The 17336-nt window shown below is 39.0% G+C and overlaps 1 protein-coding gene across 2 annotated transcripts in view; it reads left to right on the forward strand.

The window, feature by feature from the left end:
* Positions 1–3815: 3815 nt before the first annotated feature.
* LOC131195405 (cytochrome P450 7A1) overlaps positions 3816–17336 on the forward strand; it is a 47960-nt gene continuing 34439 nt past the window's right edge. For both annotated transcript variants that reach the window (XM_058177272.1, XM_058177273.1), the window contains exons 1-2: positions 3816–3944; positions 6438–6625. The gene's annotated coding sequence lies outside the window, so the exon portion shown is untranslated. The remainder of the gene's footprint in view (positions 3945–6437; positions 6626–17336) is intronic.

Here is a 17336-nt window from a genome sequence, read left to right on the forward strand (position 1 = left end):
AGAGAATATGAATTTTAAACTGACATGGCACTAAAAGTCTTCAGTGCATTTATGTGAAATTAGACTTATTATCAATATGCTGATGGTACTTGATTGAACATCTATGCCTGTGCTTGCTTGGATTCCGTGCACAATCCTCTTGGATTCACAGTTCTTGCTTGAAGAGCAGGTGACAGCTTTAGCTACAAGGACCTTCACAGAGTTCTGTATTGTGTACCAGTTGTGCCTATTCCTGGATTGGGGATCTTCTCACAGTCACTCAGCCTTGGTCATATCAGTAATTAAGGCAACAGACTAAAACTAGGAGTCTGTGAGTCTCACCATAGGCATGAAGTCACCGACCCATACGCTCTCCCAGAGAGGGTCTCCTCAGGGTGCCGTCCGCCAAACAGTGTCGGCTGGCGGCCCCCAGGAGTAGGGCCTTCTCTGTTGGAGCATCGACGGTCTGGAATGAACTTCCCCCTGGAAGTCAAGTGCCTGATCTTCGGACCTTCCGTCGTGAGCTAAAAACATATTTATTTATTCAAGCGGGACTGGCATAATGGTTTTTATAGTTATAATTTTAAATTGGGGTTTTTATTGGGTTTTTTAAATTTTTTATAATTTTAAATTTAAACTTTTAATCATCAGCCTTTTGAAATTTGCTAGGTTTTAATTGTTGGTTTTAATTGTATATGTATTGTGTTTTATCTTTGGCTGTACACCGCCCTGAGTCCTTCGGGAGAAGGGCGGTATAAAAATTTAATAAATAATAATAATAATAATAATAATAATGAAAGCTATCTGGGTGACTTTGGACCAGTCATTCTCTTAGCCCAACCCACCTCACAGGGTTGTTGTGAGAAAAACAGGTGGAAAAGGAAGCATTAGGCATGTAATGAAGGCACTATAAAAATCTAATAAATAGATTATTGCAATGCACTCTTCATGGGGCTGACCTTTAAAACTATTTGGAAACTTCATTTGGTCCACAATGTAGCAGTACAGGTAGTTATGGGTGTTTCTTGTTAAGCCCATATAGGCTGTCATACGTAATTCAAGGTACTTGTTGTCACTTATAAATCCCTACACCAGTGGTGCCTAACCTTTTGGGCATCAGGGACTGGTTCCATGGACTGATTTTTCCGCGGACTTGGGGTGGGATGGAGAGCATGGTTTTGCATGCTGCCTGCATCCTGCGGATTGGAGTCTCATTTGTTTGTGCGGCCCAGTTGTTGGGGTTGGGAACCCTTGCTGTACATGACATAGGACTGGGTTATCTATGGAATTACCTGTTCCTGTGGGAATCTGACTTTTATTTCCAATAAAAAAATGTATACATCAATATAAAAATAGAAGATATTAAAACTAATTCTGAGCAAAACTTTCCTCAGGGATACAATGAGTCTAAATTATATAATCATATCAATTGGTAGTAGAATCAGAAGATTCTACTATTGCAACTATAGTAGAAGATGCAACTATTCTGTTTTTCTTTTTAGAGAAACAGCATAGAATATGTCAGAAAAAAAACAGTAAAACCTACAAAGGCTCAAATTAAAAGCCCTCATAAAAAGCTTCACTAAAATTCATCCAAGTTCATCCATACAGACCAGTTACTATAATTCAAAGACATTCCACTTGACACCACCTCAATGGAGCTTACATCTCATGGGCAACCTACTGCTTAGGTCCAAATATTCTGACATGTTTCTCTAGGAATACAAAAAACCCACACACACATCACATCCATACAATCCATGTCACATAGAGGAATTGGCTTGAAGTGATGTAGTTGATGGGGAGGATGTACTTGGCAGCAACTGTACAATGATACCACTTATTTCCATCTGGTCCTGGGCTTGATGCCTGCTCTGCCACACTGCTTGGGTGGCAAGGGAAACTGGAACCATTTCTTTTCCATTTTCTTTTTCTTTTTAAAATAATTAGTTGATTGACTGTTACCCTTGAGAGTAAATCTTTGAAGCTGAGCAGCCCATTCCTAGCTTCATTCAACCAAGAGTAAGTAGAACATGTCTCTTAATACACATCAAAATACCTTGCTTGAACTCTGGCTCCAGAAAATAGAATAGAACAGAACAGAACAGAATAGAATAGAATAGAATTTTTTATTGGTCAAGTGTGATCGGACACACAAGGAATTTGTCTTGGTGCATATGCTCTCAGTGTACATAAAAGAAAAGATATGTTCATCAACAATCATAAGGTACAACACCTAATGATAGTCATAGGGTACAAATAAGCAATCAGGAAACAATATCAATATAAATCGTAAGTATGTAAGCAACAAAGTTACAGTCATACAGTCATAAGTGGAAGGAGATGGGTGATGGGAACTGTTATGTATTTGGACTTTAGGAGGGAAGTGTGGGCGGGAACAAGCACATTGCTGATTGGCTGATGCCTCAGCCAAAATAGTATTTAAAGAGAGGTTTTTGCCTGTTGGGCTTTTGCTGGTTACAATAAACTAAAGAGCTGTTGTCACTTGTGTCGTCTCCTGCCTCTTCATTGCCCAAACTTAACATTGGCGACGAAGGTGGGATATTGAGGCAGTGAGACCAGGAAAAGAGCTGAAGGAGTAACGGATTCGCAAACCCAGCCAGTATCGGGAGCGGATATATAGCAATGTCCAGCTATACACTGCCAGCGCCATTCAACCCAGCCAAGGAGAAATGGGGGTCGTACATGGCTCGTTTCGAGTGTTTCGTTGAAGCAAATGAACTGCAAGGAGTCTCGGATAATCGGAAGCGTGCTTACTTCCTGAGCCACTGCGGACCAGAGGTTTTCGATACCACCGAATCGCTGTCGGAACCAACGGTGCCATGGCAAACGCTGCAAACGACACTACGAGCACACTACGCTCCGGTGCTGTCGAAGTTTGTTCAGCGTTTCGAGCTGAGGCAGAGAGTTCAGCGTGAGGGCGAATCGATAAGCGTGTACATGACTGCATTGAGGAAAGCCGCGAACCACTGTGAGTACAGAGACTTGGAGGACTCTTTACTAGAACAACTCATTTGTGGGATCCGGGACATTCGTTTACAGAGGCGGCTGCTGTCCAAAAGCAACCTAACCCTAGCAATAGGCGGCTGCTGTCCAAAAGCAACCTAACCCTAGCAATAGCCCTGGACGAGGCCAGGGCACACGAGATGTCCACCAAAGCGGTGGAGACCCTACAAAAGCCGATCACACCAAACACCGGCGCGAAAACAACGCAGGCCACAGCGCAGAAGCCAAGGCCGAATCCGAGGGTGAGGAAGAAGAGATTTCCATACCGGGAGGTCGGAGAGAGGCGACCGGGACGAGTGCGTGAGCTGCGGAGGCCAACACCAATGTCAAAATTGCAGATTCAAGGACCCAATTTGCCGGCGGTGCAAAAAGAAAGGGCACATCGCTCAGGCCTGTCGAGCCCCACAACCGTCCCGCCCAAAATTCAAACCGGCCAATCAGCAGAGCGCTGGACCAATGAAACGGCCAGGGATTGGTCCATTCAAAAGAGGCGCGAAATTGAACCAAACCACTGTAAGAGTGGGCCACGCATCAATGTGACTAGAAAAGAAGATATTCACAAGGACACACATCGAAGGAGTGCCGTGTAAAATGGAGGTGGACACCGGCTCGTCAATCACGATCATGTCCTAGGACACCGTCATGAGAGACCTGCCAGATGTCGCGAAACGCCAGCTGCAAACCCAAAAGCTGAGAGTGCAAGACTATCAGGGAAACCGAATCCCTGTCCGAGGAGTCACGTCCGTCAGAGTGAGATACGGGAATTTTAAGAAAACTCTACCGATCACCATCGTAGATGGAAACCTACCCAGCTTGCTAGGCCTGGACTGGTTCAGAGCCTTGGGGATGGAAGTGACCGGGGTTCACAGTAGCGGAGTCAACCTGAAGGATGAATTGCTGAAAGAATTCGAGGATGTCTTCCAGGACTGCCTGGGCAAGTACGTGGGGACCCCTATCTCGTCTAATTTGAATCCCCAGGTGGCCCCCATTAGGTTAAAGGCTAGGCGGGTCCCCTTCGCCCTTAAGCCCAAGATTGACCGGGAGTTAGACAAACTAGTAAACCAGGGCATTCTAGTCCCCATCGACCATGCCAAATGGGAGACACCAATTGTGACCCCAATCAAACCGGACGGATCAGTCCGGATTTGCGCTGATTACAAGGCAACGCTTAACAAAGCATTGCAAAAGAGTGCATACCCCGTCCCCGTAGTGCAACATCTGTTACACTCGTTGGGACAGGGACAGGTTTTCGCCAAACTCGATTTGGCTCAAGCCTACCAACAATTACCCGTAGACAATGGCACAGCCGAGGCGCAGACGATTGTAACACATCGAGGCGCCTTTAAATGCACTCGACTCCAGTTTGGAGTCAGCGTAGCCCCAGGGTTATTCCAAAACCTAATGGAACATCTGCTACAGGGAATACCGGGGGTCGTACCATATTTTGACGACGTACTAGTGTCAGCAGAGAATTTAGATGAGTTAGGGGTCAAACTACGGAAGGTCCTGGGCATTTTCAGGTCTGCAGGACTTAAGGTCAAACTTAACAAATGCCAGATAGGAGTCAAATCCGTAGAATTCTTAGGGTATCAGATAGACAGAGAAGGCATCCACCCCACGGAGAGCAAAGTGCGAGCCATTAAAAAGGCTCCGGCTCCAAAAAATAAGACTGAGTTACAAGCATTTTTAGGGCTTGTAAACTTCTATGCGGTCTTCTTGCGAAATAAGGCAACAGTAGCCGAACCGCTTCATAAATTGTTAGCGAAAAAAGCTGTTTGGACCTGGGGCAAGGCTGAGGCTAGGGCATTCGAGGGCGTTAAGAATCTCTTGTCCAACGATAGCCTACTAATCCAATACAATGGGACATTACCACTAGTATTAGTTTGTGATGCATCGCCCTACGGGGTAGGGGCTGTCCTCAGCCATAGGTTGCCGAACGGATCGGAAGCCCCCATAGCATACTTCTCCCGCACGATGTCAGCAGCAGAAAGAAACTACAGCCAACTAGACAGAGAGGCCATGGCCATAGTTTCGGGAGTTAAAAAATTCCATGAATACCTATTTGGGCAACAATTCAAAATAGTAACGGACCACAGACCATTATTGGGACTCCTGGCGGGGGACCGTCCAACACCGGTTGCGCTATCACCCAGGCTGACCCGTTGGACTATTTTCCTGGCGGCATACTCGTACAAATTGTCCCACCGCCCGGGCAAGGACCTAGGACATGCAGACGCTTTAAGTAGATGCCCCTTACCAGAGACGATCGAAGACCCGACCCCAGGGACGCCCGTCTTACTAATTGACTCTCTAGACTCTGGCCCAGTCATGTCTACGGAAGTGACTAGGGCATCGTACAGAGACGTTGTCATAAGGACTGTAATCGGTTGGGTGCAGAGGGGATGGCCCGCTGCACCGGGGGATCGGTTCAAATACTTTACAAAAAAACGTTTGGAACTGTCGGTTATGGGGGGATAGAGTGGTTACTCCGGACAAATTGCGAGAAAATGTGTTGGAACTGTTACATGTGGGTCACCCGGGGATTGTGAGGATGAAAAGCCTGGCGAGGAGTTATGTGTGGTGGCCACAAATGGACAAAGACATTAGCGACAGGGTAGGAAAATGCCAAGCCTGCCAAGAGTCAAGGCCACTACCCCCGACAGGCTCCATAAGGGAGTGGGAGAAATCCCAGGGTCCTTGGTCCAGAATCCACATAGATTTTGCCGAGCCATTCCATGGGCAGACCTTTTTAATCGTGGTAGATGCCTATTCGAAGTGGCTAGAAATTCTACTCATGAAATCCATGACAGCAGAAGCCGTAATTACAGCATTATGGCATCTCTTTGTAACACACGGGATGCCCGACATCCTAGTGTCCGACAACGGCCCGCAATTCACGGCTACCCAATTTGAGGGGTACTTAGCGGAAGAGGGCAGCCGACATGTCCTCTCGGCGCCTTTCCACCCGGCGACGAACGGACTTACAGAACGATTCGTTCACAGTGCCAAGGAAGCGCTATCTAGAATAACCCCCGGTGATTGGCAAGCCGAAATCGATACCTTCCTAGCGATACAACATAGAACCCCCTGTGTAACCACAGGCCGCAGCCCATCAGAATTATTGATGGGTAGGAAACTCAGGTGCCCCTTAGATCGGTTAAACCCAACATACTCCCCTGACGGGTACCAAGGTATACAGGGAAAAACCAGAGAAATGACAACGGGTGATTTAGTGTGGACACATAACTATGGTGAAGGCCCAGCATGGCTTAAAGGAACAATCACAGGAGTAACAGGACCAAAATCATATATAGTGGACATGGGGGATGGCCAAATATGGAGACGCCACATAGATCAATTACGAAAAAGAGTACAAAACAAACCAGAAACCAAACAACCAGACCCTGACTACCCAATATTTGAACCAACAGCTAACTCAAACCCGAGGCGATCGGAGGTCTGAGTTTGAAGAAGTCCAGCGACGCCAACCGGCTCCTCCAGAAGACTGCAGGGACGACTCTGCAAATAATCCAGGGCCGGAGGGCCCAGAGGAGGAGCTGGGAGGAACAAACAGTCCCTCCGACCAGCTCGACTCACTCCCAGGGAATGAATTGCGCAGGTCAGAAAGAGTTAGGAGACGCCCTGTCTACCTGCGTGACTACGTGGAAAAATAACATGCAAATTCTATGCAAAAAAGGGTATAATGCGTTCTGGGAGGGGAAGAGTGTTATGTATTTGGACTTTAGGAGGGAAGTTTGGGCGGGAACAAGCACGTTGCTGATTGGCTGATGCCTCAGGCAAAATAGTATTTAAAGAGAGGTTTTTGCCTGTTGGGCTTTTGCTGGGTTACAATAAACTAAGGAGCTGTTGTCACTTGTGTCGTCTCCTGCCTGTTCATTGCCCAAACTTAACAGAAACGATGAGAAGATTAATAGAATAGAATTTTTATTGGCCAAGTGTGATTGGACACACAAGGAATTTGTCTTGGTGCATATGCTCTCAGTGTACATAAAAGAAAAGATACGTTCATCAAGGTACAACATTTACAACACAATTGATGGTCAATATATCAATATAAATCATAAGGATTGCCAGCAACAAAGTTACAGTCATACAGTCATAAGTGGAAGGAGATTGGTGATGGGAACTATGAGAAGATTAATAGTAGTACAAATTTAGTAAATAGTTTGACAGTGTTGAGGGAATTATTTGCAGAGTGATAGCATTCACGAAAAAACTGTTCTTGTGTCTAGTTGTTCTGGTGTGCAGTACTCTATAATGTCATTTTGAGGGTAGGAGTTGAAACAGGATATGAGAGGTCTGTAAATATTTTCACAGCCCTCTTTTTGACTCCTGCAGTATACAGGTCCTCAATGGAAGGCAGGTTGGTAGCAATTGTTTTTTCTGCAGTTCTAATTATCCTCTGAAGTCTATGTCTGTCTTGTTGGGTTGCAGAACCAAACCAGACAGTTATAGAGGTGCAGATGAGAGAGACACTTACATAGCAGCTACATCTGAGCCATGCAAACTCATTTGGCCACTTTGCTGCAATTAAGAGAAACGCATGCTTTGAAACCACCTCACGCTCATTAATTGATAGGATGATAGTCATTGGGAGAAGAAAATAACATGATTGGATAAGCATATAGACCAGAGATGGCGAACTTTTTCGACACTGAGTGCCCACACGAATGTACCAGAGCAGAAGTCTTTGGGTTTCTGGCACTCCAGCACACGTGAAGACCAACTGTCTGGGGCACTTGCACATGCTGGAAACCAAAAGGATAACTGGCAATGGCTCATGTACTCACAGAGAGGGCTCTGCGTGCCACCTTTGACATGCGTGCCACACATTTGCCATCATGGATATAGACTGTGTAAGTGCCCCTGAAATATATTGTACACTTTGATGGGGGAAAGCTCCCAGTTGCTTGCAGTACAGTGCTGAATGAGAAAGCAGTACAAAATGGCCATGTTTCAGAAGCATATTAAAGGCACAATGTAAGGTCAAATAATTTATGCCAACTTAGTTTCTTCCCATTTCCAGGAAAAAAGTACAGCAAAGCTGCTTATAAATGAGTCATTGGTTTGTGATGACACTGGACAGGTATTATTATTGTTATTATTACCCCTATTATTTCATTTGTAAAGAGCTGAACTATTACTGAATCGTCTTTTTTAGCTCTCACCTTACTGACATCTTCCTGAAGATTTCCATCTCTGTCTGTGGAGAGGACCTGCTTAGAATTGCTGGGTTTTTTTGTCTTGGCATTATTGCTATCAATGCAGATGCTATTGCTATCTATCCTGTATGCTTAGTTTGGCTACTAATTTATACATTGGAAATACGTTAGTATTGCTTTACAGAAAAAGAAAGACTTAACTGTTACTACATGTGTGCATCAACATAACATGTCCTTAATTTATTTTTATCCTGGAATGTGGGGGGATTGCTTCACAGATAATCATTTGTGTTTTTTTTTCATTGAAGCATACATGGATGGAAGTGGAGATCTGTAAGTAGTATATATTTCTGAACTACATTAAAAGGTTAATCTGCTGATTAGCATTTATCTTCAACAAGTTTGCTCAACAGAAAACAACATGACTTTTATTTTCTAAGTGAGTCTCATGACAAACTGTTACTCATCGTTCATTTGATACAGATCATGCAAATGAAAAAAAATTTCTCCCTTTGATCAGCTGATTTCTTTTTTTTTGAATTTTTTTAATTTATTTTAAACATAAAAAAGAAAACTCATCAAATCAATTTCATTACAACGTGCTGCAAGGGTGTTAACATATCTTCCTGTGCATTCACAAAATAAACATCTCTTTCATACATATATCTTATATTTATCGTTACTAACATATCTTTCCATCTAACCAATTATAAAATAAATCCCATATTTTATAATTTATCGTTACTAACATATCTTTCCATCTAACCAATTATAAAATAAATCCCATATTTTATAATATTGCTTATCTTCTTGCTCTCTGATTTCAAATGTTAACTCACTCATCTCTGCACATTCCATCATTTTTCTAATTATTTCCTCTTGCGAAGGTAATTTCTCATTTTTCCAATTTTTAGCAAATACAATCCTAGCTGCTGTAGTAATGTTCACAATCAAATATTTTATATCTCTAGTATATATCTCAGGTATAATTCCCAACAGAAAGACTTCTGGCTTAAAATCAATATGTTTTTTGATCATTTTTTCCAACCACGTGTGTATTTTAGTCCAGTATCTTTTCGCTTCAATGTGGTAGTATGATCCAGGTGACTGATGACATTTCCAGCATTTTTCAGATTTGTCTTTGAACATTCTAGCAATTATTGTCAGGGGTAAATGCCACCTGTAAAACATCTTATACAAATTCTCTTTAAAAGCTATAGACATTATCATTTTATAATTTTACATCCACAATTTCTGCTAAGCCTCTAAATTTATCCCATGGCCAAAATTCTTCCCCCAAGTGATCATTGTCTCTTTTACTTGTTCTTCCTCCAATTTCACCTCTAATAAGTATACATACAGTTTCTTAATCAAGTTGTTATCTGAACCTGTTAAAATCTCATCAAAACCAGTTAAATTGTTGTAAAAGCCTTCTGTTTTAACATATTTATCATGTCTGGATTGTATTTGCAAATATGAAAACCAGTTCATTATTCACCCTCTGCCTCTCGTTCTGATTTAGATTTTAACTCACCCTTTTTATTCAACAATTCATTATATCTAACAATAAGTTCCTTTTTAAATGTTATTGTGTATGAGAATGCCTCAATAGGTGAAACCCAAGTTGTATGGACTACAAATCTTGATCAGAGCAAAGCAATAGATGCAATTTACATAGACTTCTGTAAAGCTTTTGACTTAGTGGTACATGACAAACTTCTTCTAAAACTAAAATCCTACGGCATCTCAGGACCCCTCCATAATTGGATAACAGCGTTCCTGTCAAATAGACAACAAGTGGTCAAAATAGGCAGTGCCCTATCAAATCCTGCTCCTGTCAATAGCGGTGTCCCCCAAGGCAGCGTTCTAGGACCAACACTCTTCGTATTATACATTAACGACCTCTGTGACCATATTATAAGTAATTGTGTTCACTGATGATGTTAAACTATTTAACATTACCAATAATGCGGCTACCCTTCAAAATGACCTTGACTTTGTGTCGGAATGGTCAAAAATTTGACAACTCCAAATCTCAACCAGCAAATGTCTTATACATTGGAAAAAAGAATCAGAACACTAAATAAAAGCTCGATGGACATTACCTTGTAGATGACCCTCACCCCATCAAAGACCTTGGTGTTTTCATATCAAACGATCTAAGTGCCAAAGCCCACTGCAACTACATCGCTAAAAAGGCTTTAAGAGTTGTAAACTTAATCTTGCTTAGCTTCTTCTCCATAAAGATTACACTACTAACCAGAGCATACAAAACATTTGCTAGACCAATTCTTGAATACAGCTTGCCTGTCTGGAACACACATCTCATTTCGGGCATTAATACAATTGAGCGTGTCCAGAAATATTTTACAAGAAGAGTTCTCCACTCCTCTGATCACAACAAAATACCTTATGCCACCAAACTTTAAATCCTGGGTTTAGAAAATTTAGAACTATGCCGCCTTCGGCATGACCTGAGCATAACTTATAAAATCATCTGCTACAATGTCCTTCCTGTCGAAGACTACTTCAGCTTCAATCACAACAATACATGAGCACACAATAGATTTAAACTTAATGTGAACCATTCCAATCTTGATTGTTGAAAATATGACTTCAGTAACAGAGTTGTTAATGCCTGGAATGCACTACTTGACTCTGTGGTCTCTTCCCAAAATCCCCAAAGCTTTAACCAAAGACTATCTACTATTGACCTCACCCCATTCCTAAGAGATCTGTAAGGGGCGTGCATAAGAGCACCAGCGTGCCTACCGTTCCTGTCCTAATGTTCCCTTTGATTGTATCCAATTCGTATGTTTATTCCATGCTTATACTTATATATACTGATGTGTTTGACAAATAAATAAATAAAATAAAAATAAAGTTGGAATTTTTAAAAAGTGACTTTCCTTAATCTTCTTCCAATTTAACAACAACACTTCTCTGACTGTATGTCTTCTAAAATATCCCTGTGTTTTAGCTTGTCCATACCATAAAAAGGAATGCCATTTCAACAATAAATCATGGCCTTCCAAAGTCAGTATTCTATTATTTCTTAGGGTTATCCATTCTTTAAAACACATAAAATTTGCTATTTGGTAATACAATTCCCAGTTAGGTAACCCAAAGCCGCCTCTAGCTCTCCTGTCTTGTAACAGTTTTATTTTTATCCTTGCTTTTTTCCCTTGCCAAATGTATTTCAACATCATTTTATTCAGCTCCACAAAGTATCTTCTGTTCAATTTAATAGGTATAGTCTGAAACAAATACAAAATTCTAGGTAATATGTTCATCTTAATTGTTGATTTTCTTCCCAACAAAGACAATTGTAGATGTTCCCATTTAGTCAAATCTGTCACAATCTGCTGTTTGAATTTACCATAGTTATTCTCTTTCAATGTGCTACACCTTGGGGTAAGATATATCCCCAAGTATTTAACTTTATTTGCAATCTGCATCCCTGAACATTCTACCAACTCATTTTTTTGCTTCAACAACATATTTTTTGTCAAAATTTTCATTTTATCTCTATTAATTTTCAATCTGGCACTTTCCCATATTCATCAATTCTTTCTATCAAGCAAGTTATAGATTCTAATGGGTCCTCAATAATAAAAACCAAGTCATCAGCAAAGGCTTGGAGTTTATATTCTTCCTTCTGAATTTTCATACCTTTTATTCCCCTTTCCTCTCTAATGTTTCTGTTCAATACTTCCAAGGTCAACACAAACAGCAGCGGTGACAATGGGCAGCCTTGTCTTGTGCCTTTTTCAAGTCGAATCACATCCGTCAATTCACCGTTTATCATTATCTTAGCTGACTGTTTATGGTATATGGTTTCTATTGCTTTAATAAATCTTTCACCAAAGCCCATTTGCTTCAGTTGTAGGAAAATAAAATGCCAATTAACATTATCAAAGGCTTTTTGTGCATCCAAAAAGATTAACGCCATCTGTTTTTCAGGATGAGCCTCATAATATTCTAAAGTATCCAAAACTATTCTCATATTATTTTTAATTTGTCTTTTAGGCAGAAATCCATTTTAATCAGAATGTATAAATTCAGTCAAATATCTTTTAAGAAGTTCTGCTAGTATTAAAGCAAAAATTTCTAATATGGATTTAACAGGGATATAGGTCTATAATTTTTAATTTGATTTAAGTCAGAGTCCTCTTTCAGAATGAGAGTAATGTAGGCCTCTGTCCAGGTCTCAGGTATTTTCCCTTTTTGCATCATTTCATTCATAACCTCTTAAAATGGGAGACCCAGTTGTTCTTGAAAAATCACATAGTATTCAACTGGCAGTCCATCTGGGCCTGGAACTTTTTTTAAGTGCTTGTATTAATTCCACCATTGTTATATTTCTCTCCAACATAACTTCAGTATCTTTAGGAATCTGGGATAAGTTTACTTTATTCAAATATTGTTTCACTTTTTTCTTATCAATTCCCTCTTTTTCATATAGTTACGTATAAAAATTCTGAACATCAAAACTCATAAATGTTCCTTTCCACGGAAATCTTTAGTAAAAGGCGAAAGTGAAAGAGTTTACAGTCTACAGTCTACAGCTGAACAAAATGCATGGTAGATTTCAGTTTTTTTCCAAATATAGCCTTACATAATATTTTTATTATTTTAATTTGTCTTTTAGGCAGAAATCCATTTTGATCAGAATGTATAAATTCATTCAAATATCTTTTAAGAAGTTCTGCTAGTATTAAAGCAAAAATTTCTAATATGGATTTAACAGGGATATAGGTCTATAATTTTTAATTTGATTTAAGTCAGAGTCCTCTTTCAGAATGAGAGTAATGTAGGCCTCTGTCCAGGTCTCAGGTATTTTCCCTTTTTGCATCATTTCATTCATAACCTCTTAAAATGGGAGACCCAGTTGTTCTTGAAAAATCACATAGTATTCAACTGGCAGTCCATCTGGGCCTGGAACTTTTTTTAAGTGCTTGTATTAATTCCACCATTGTTATATTTCTCTCCAACATAACTTCAGTATCTTTAGGAATCTGGGATAAGTTTACTTTATTCAAATATTGTTTCACTTTTTTCTTATCAATTCCCTCTTTTTCATATAGTTACGTATAAAAATTCTGAACATCAAAACTCATAAATGTTCCTTTCCACGGAAATCTTTAGTAAAAGGCGAAAGTGAAAGAGTTTACAGTCTACAGTCTACAGCTGAACAAAATGCATGGTAGATTTCAGTTTTTTTCCAAATATAGCCTTACATAATATTTTTATTATTTTAATTTGTCTTTTAGGCAGAAATCCATTTTGATCAGAATGTATAAATTCATTCAAATATCTTTTAAGAAGTTCTGCTAGTATTAAAGCAAAATTTCTAATATGGATTTAACAGGGATATAGGTCTATAATTTTTAATTTGATTTAAGTCAGAGTCCTCTTTCAGAATGAGAGTAATGTAGGCCTCTGTCCAGGTCTCAGGTATTTTCCCTTTTTGCATCATTTCATTCATAACCTCTTAAAATGGGAGACCCAGTTGTTCTTGAAAAATCACATAGTATTCAACTGGCAGTCCATCTGGGCCTGGAACTTTTTTTAAGTGCTTGTATTAATTCCACCATTGTTATATTTCTCTCCAACATAACTTCAGTATCTTTAGGAATCTGGGATAAGTTTACTTTATTCAAATATTGTTTCACTTTTTTCTTATCAATTCCCTCTTTTTCATATAGTTACGTATAAAAATTCTGAACATCAAAACTCATAAATGTTCCTTTCCACGGAAATCTTTAGTAAAAGGCGAAAGTGAAAGAGTTTACAGTCTACAGTCTACAGCTGAACAAAATGCATGGTAGATTTCAGTTTTTTTCCAAATATAGCCTTACATAATATTTTTATTATTTTATTATTCTGTAATACTTAATAATTTAAGGTAGGTAAAATGAGGACCCAGATTGTTGGGGGCAATAAGTTGACTTTGTATATAATATACAAATGGATGAAGGCTATTGCTTGACATAGTGTAAGCCGCCCTGAGTCTTCGGAGAAGAGTGGGATATAAATGCAAAAAATAAATAAATAAATAAAAAATATCTAAGGCTCAGTTGATACATACTAAAATATCATAAACTGATTCAAATCCATTTTGATCCTGCTAAATATTAATGCGCTTACCTATCATTTCACTAGAATTTACAATATCTCCAGCCATGTTTCCCATTGTTAGTAAATATTTAATAGAATATTCATCTCTGTTCTCTATTTTTTTGCTTTTATGCATAATTTGCAATTGCTAATTTCATTTTTCCAAGAATGTAGAATTTAAGTAGAATTATCTTGGTCTTTAATTCATTACTTTCCAGAGGCTAATTGCATTTTACAATCTATCTAATATTTCTATAAATCATTTCATTCCCATTATCTTATAAATTATTTTCTTAAGGAATCTTGTTTTTGTTTCAGAACATTGCCTTCACAATCAGCTTGCCAGAGAGAATCAAAATGAATGATGTATTATGACATTTCTGCCTTGTTACAATCAGTGAAGTTGGTATTTGTAAACACTTTTGTAATGCCTTTCATAAACCTCTGGAATATTATAATCTGGATTGACCATTATCAAAATCATTAGCAATTTATTTTATTTTTTATTTCTTTTTGGGAAAAATTATGTAGAGAACTAAATATTTATACACTCTTCAATTATATAACTATCATTTGTTTTAAATGTAAGTGTTGGAATAGGTAGCACACACGCACACACAAACACACAGAGAGAATGTGTTTAATGTTTGAATGTTTATCTTTCTTTTCTTTCTCCTATTTTAATTTGTCATCTCTTTTTCCTTCCTTTTGCAATTCTAACATTAATTTCTTTCTAGTATTTTTCTTTCCACCCCCATTCTTCAAAAATGCATGTAAATATTTTACATCATGGCTGGCTTTCAAGCAAACCACATAGGAACTATTTTAACTCCCTTTCCAAATGAATTTAACATATACTTAAATGATTCACTAAAACAAACTTTTTTTAAAAGTATCCCAGAGTTTGGATAAAGCTTGAATAAATATTTACTCAATAATTTGAGTTACATACACAGTATGTTATAAAAATATCTTAGTGTATCATATTTTTTAGATTTATTTTTATCAGCCAAAACTGCTTTGAGTAAACATTTGGAGATAATAATAATGTAGAATGAGTTCCTACTCAATTTAAAATTAATGATAATTTATAGGTTTTATAGGTTGTTGGGTATTCTACCAGAAAAATCTTCACAAATTACCTTTAAACTTGGCAGAAAGAAAAACAGAAAAAATCTGTATTTATGTCATGAATGGATAATCTTGCATCTATCAATCTGCTGCTGGCTTTTTTCTGGATGATCTTGAAGATCAGCTGAATAGAAGTCTTTCCCATTCTTAGCTCATCTTGTTCTGCTTATCCAACATCAGATGTCTGACTTCAAGAAATAACTGCTGTTGAAGTCCCCTAACACTAGAAGGCAGTATCTGAGGATAAGCTTCTGTCTGTCTGGCTCTACCCTCATGATATCTGAAAATCCAGTGACTTTCAAAAGATAGAAATTCTTATTTGGAAGAATGTTGCTTGGATCCTTCCTGTTCCATAAAAATGGTTGAAGGACCTTATTTCAGTTATATTTCCTTTGGATATATAAGCAGGATAGTGTCCAAGGACGATATAAATTTTCTTTTCTACTTCTAAATTTTTGAATCATCTTAAAAAGATGATATAAGCTTTCCTTTTTATTATTATTTTTCTGGTGCACGCTATTGGTCTGTAAAAACTCAGGGTTTTTAAACAGTTTTATTTCAAGGTTACAAACCATAAAGTTTCAAAATTCCAAAGTACAAAAATACAAAAGATAAAGAATGAAATGTTTTAGTAGCCTGACATTTAGGTAATAGGTGAATAACGCAGTCTATACCTTTTTTATGCAAAGAGCAATGCTGGGGCTTAGGTTTAATTATGTTTAAATAATATTACATTAAAAGTAAACTATAATAATAAATTTTCTCTTTATTTGTTTAATAATTTTCTCCTTTTGCCATAAAAGATGGGTGGCAACTCTGGAAGAGCTGAGGGACAAAGTTTTCATGAGTTACTAGGATCTAGAATGTCGAGTTTTTCACCTCTGGCTAAATCTCTAGAGGACTGTGGCTAAGATAGACAAAACTATATAAGGTACTATTAAATACATTTGTGGAGGATAGTGATATCAATAGCTTATTCTCTGTGAAGGAACTATTCATCATGACAGCAGAAGACCTCTGCATAACCATGGGTAAGATAAATAAATAGGAAAAGGTGCTTTGGCACTGATGTCCTTCCTTACAAAGGAGCCTTTATATATACAGAACACTAAAACAGATGGACATTTGTTTTTATCAGTTCTTATGTAGCAATACAAGTGAGAGGATTTTTTTGGGTTTTAGGTCTGGTTAACAAACAAGATTTTCTCAATTTCTGTCTTACCTCATGGGGCCAGTGATATAAATATAGTGAAGACTTGGAATGCAAACTATCCCAGGAAGCAAAGGCATAGGGAATTTTGCAGCCCACTTCTTGTCCTCATGGGCAAGAAGTGGTTCAACAACCTTGATCATGCAGAGGTGGGGGTGAGAGTGTCCACATTTGGGTTGCAAAAATCCAGATGCTCCAGACAATCATTAGTTGGCAGCAGGATCAGATTTTTCAGTAACTTTTTTTGCTGCCATCTAGTGTGTCTACAGGAAGAGTTTCAGATAGAGAGAAAAGATCTTTGGAGAGAAGGGAACAGGAATGCTAGATGCATTTGTGATTGTGTTTTGAACATGACTGGAGACAAGTCTCCCTGAGTAGACTTGCAGTAGAAGAGAAGATAGGAGGAATATTAAAGATGCACTGCAGCTCTTAGGCCCTTAGCTGTTAGGGCAATAAGGGAGAAGAGAGCCTGTTACAGGGGTGGGGGTTTGCAGGGATTCGGGAGAACCTCTAGCTAAGATTCTGTGCAGTGCGGAGAACCCCCAAATCCCACTCCTAGTTGGCCCCACCCAACCCTCCCCTCCCCTCCCATGAGTCCCCATGTGGCCTGTTTTGGATGTAGGTAAGAGCAGGAAGGTTCCGGAAGGTTCAGGGAGTTTCAGGAAGATTCAGGGAGGACAAAAAGC

Source organism: Ahaetulla prasina, chromosome 3 (genome assembly GCF_028640845.1).
Source record: "Ahaetulla prasina isolate Xishuangbanna chromosome 3, ASM2864084v1, whole genome shotgun sequence".
NCBI classification, from domain to species: Eukaryota; Metazoa; Chordata; class Lepidosauria; order Squamata; family Colubridae; genus Ahaetulla; species Ahaetulla prasina.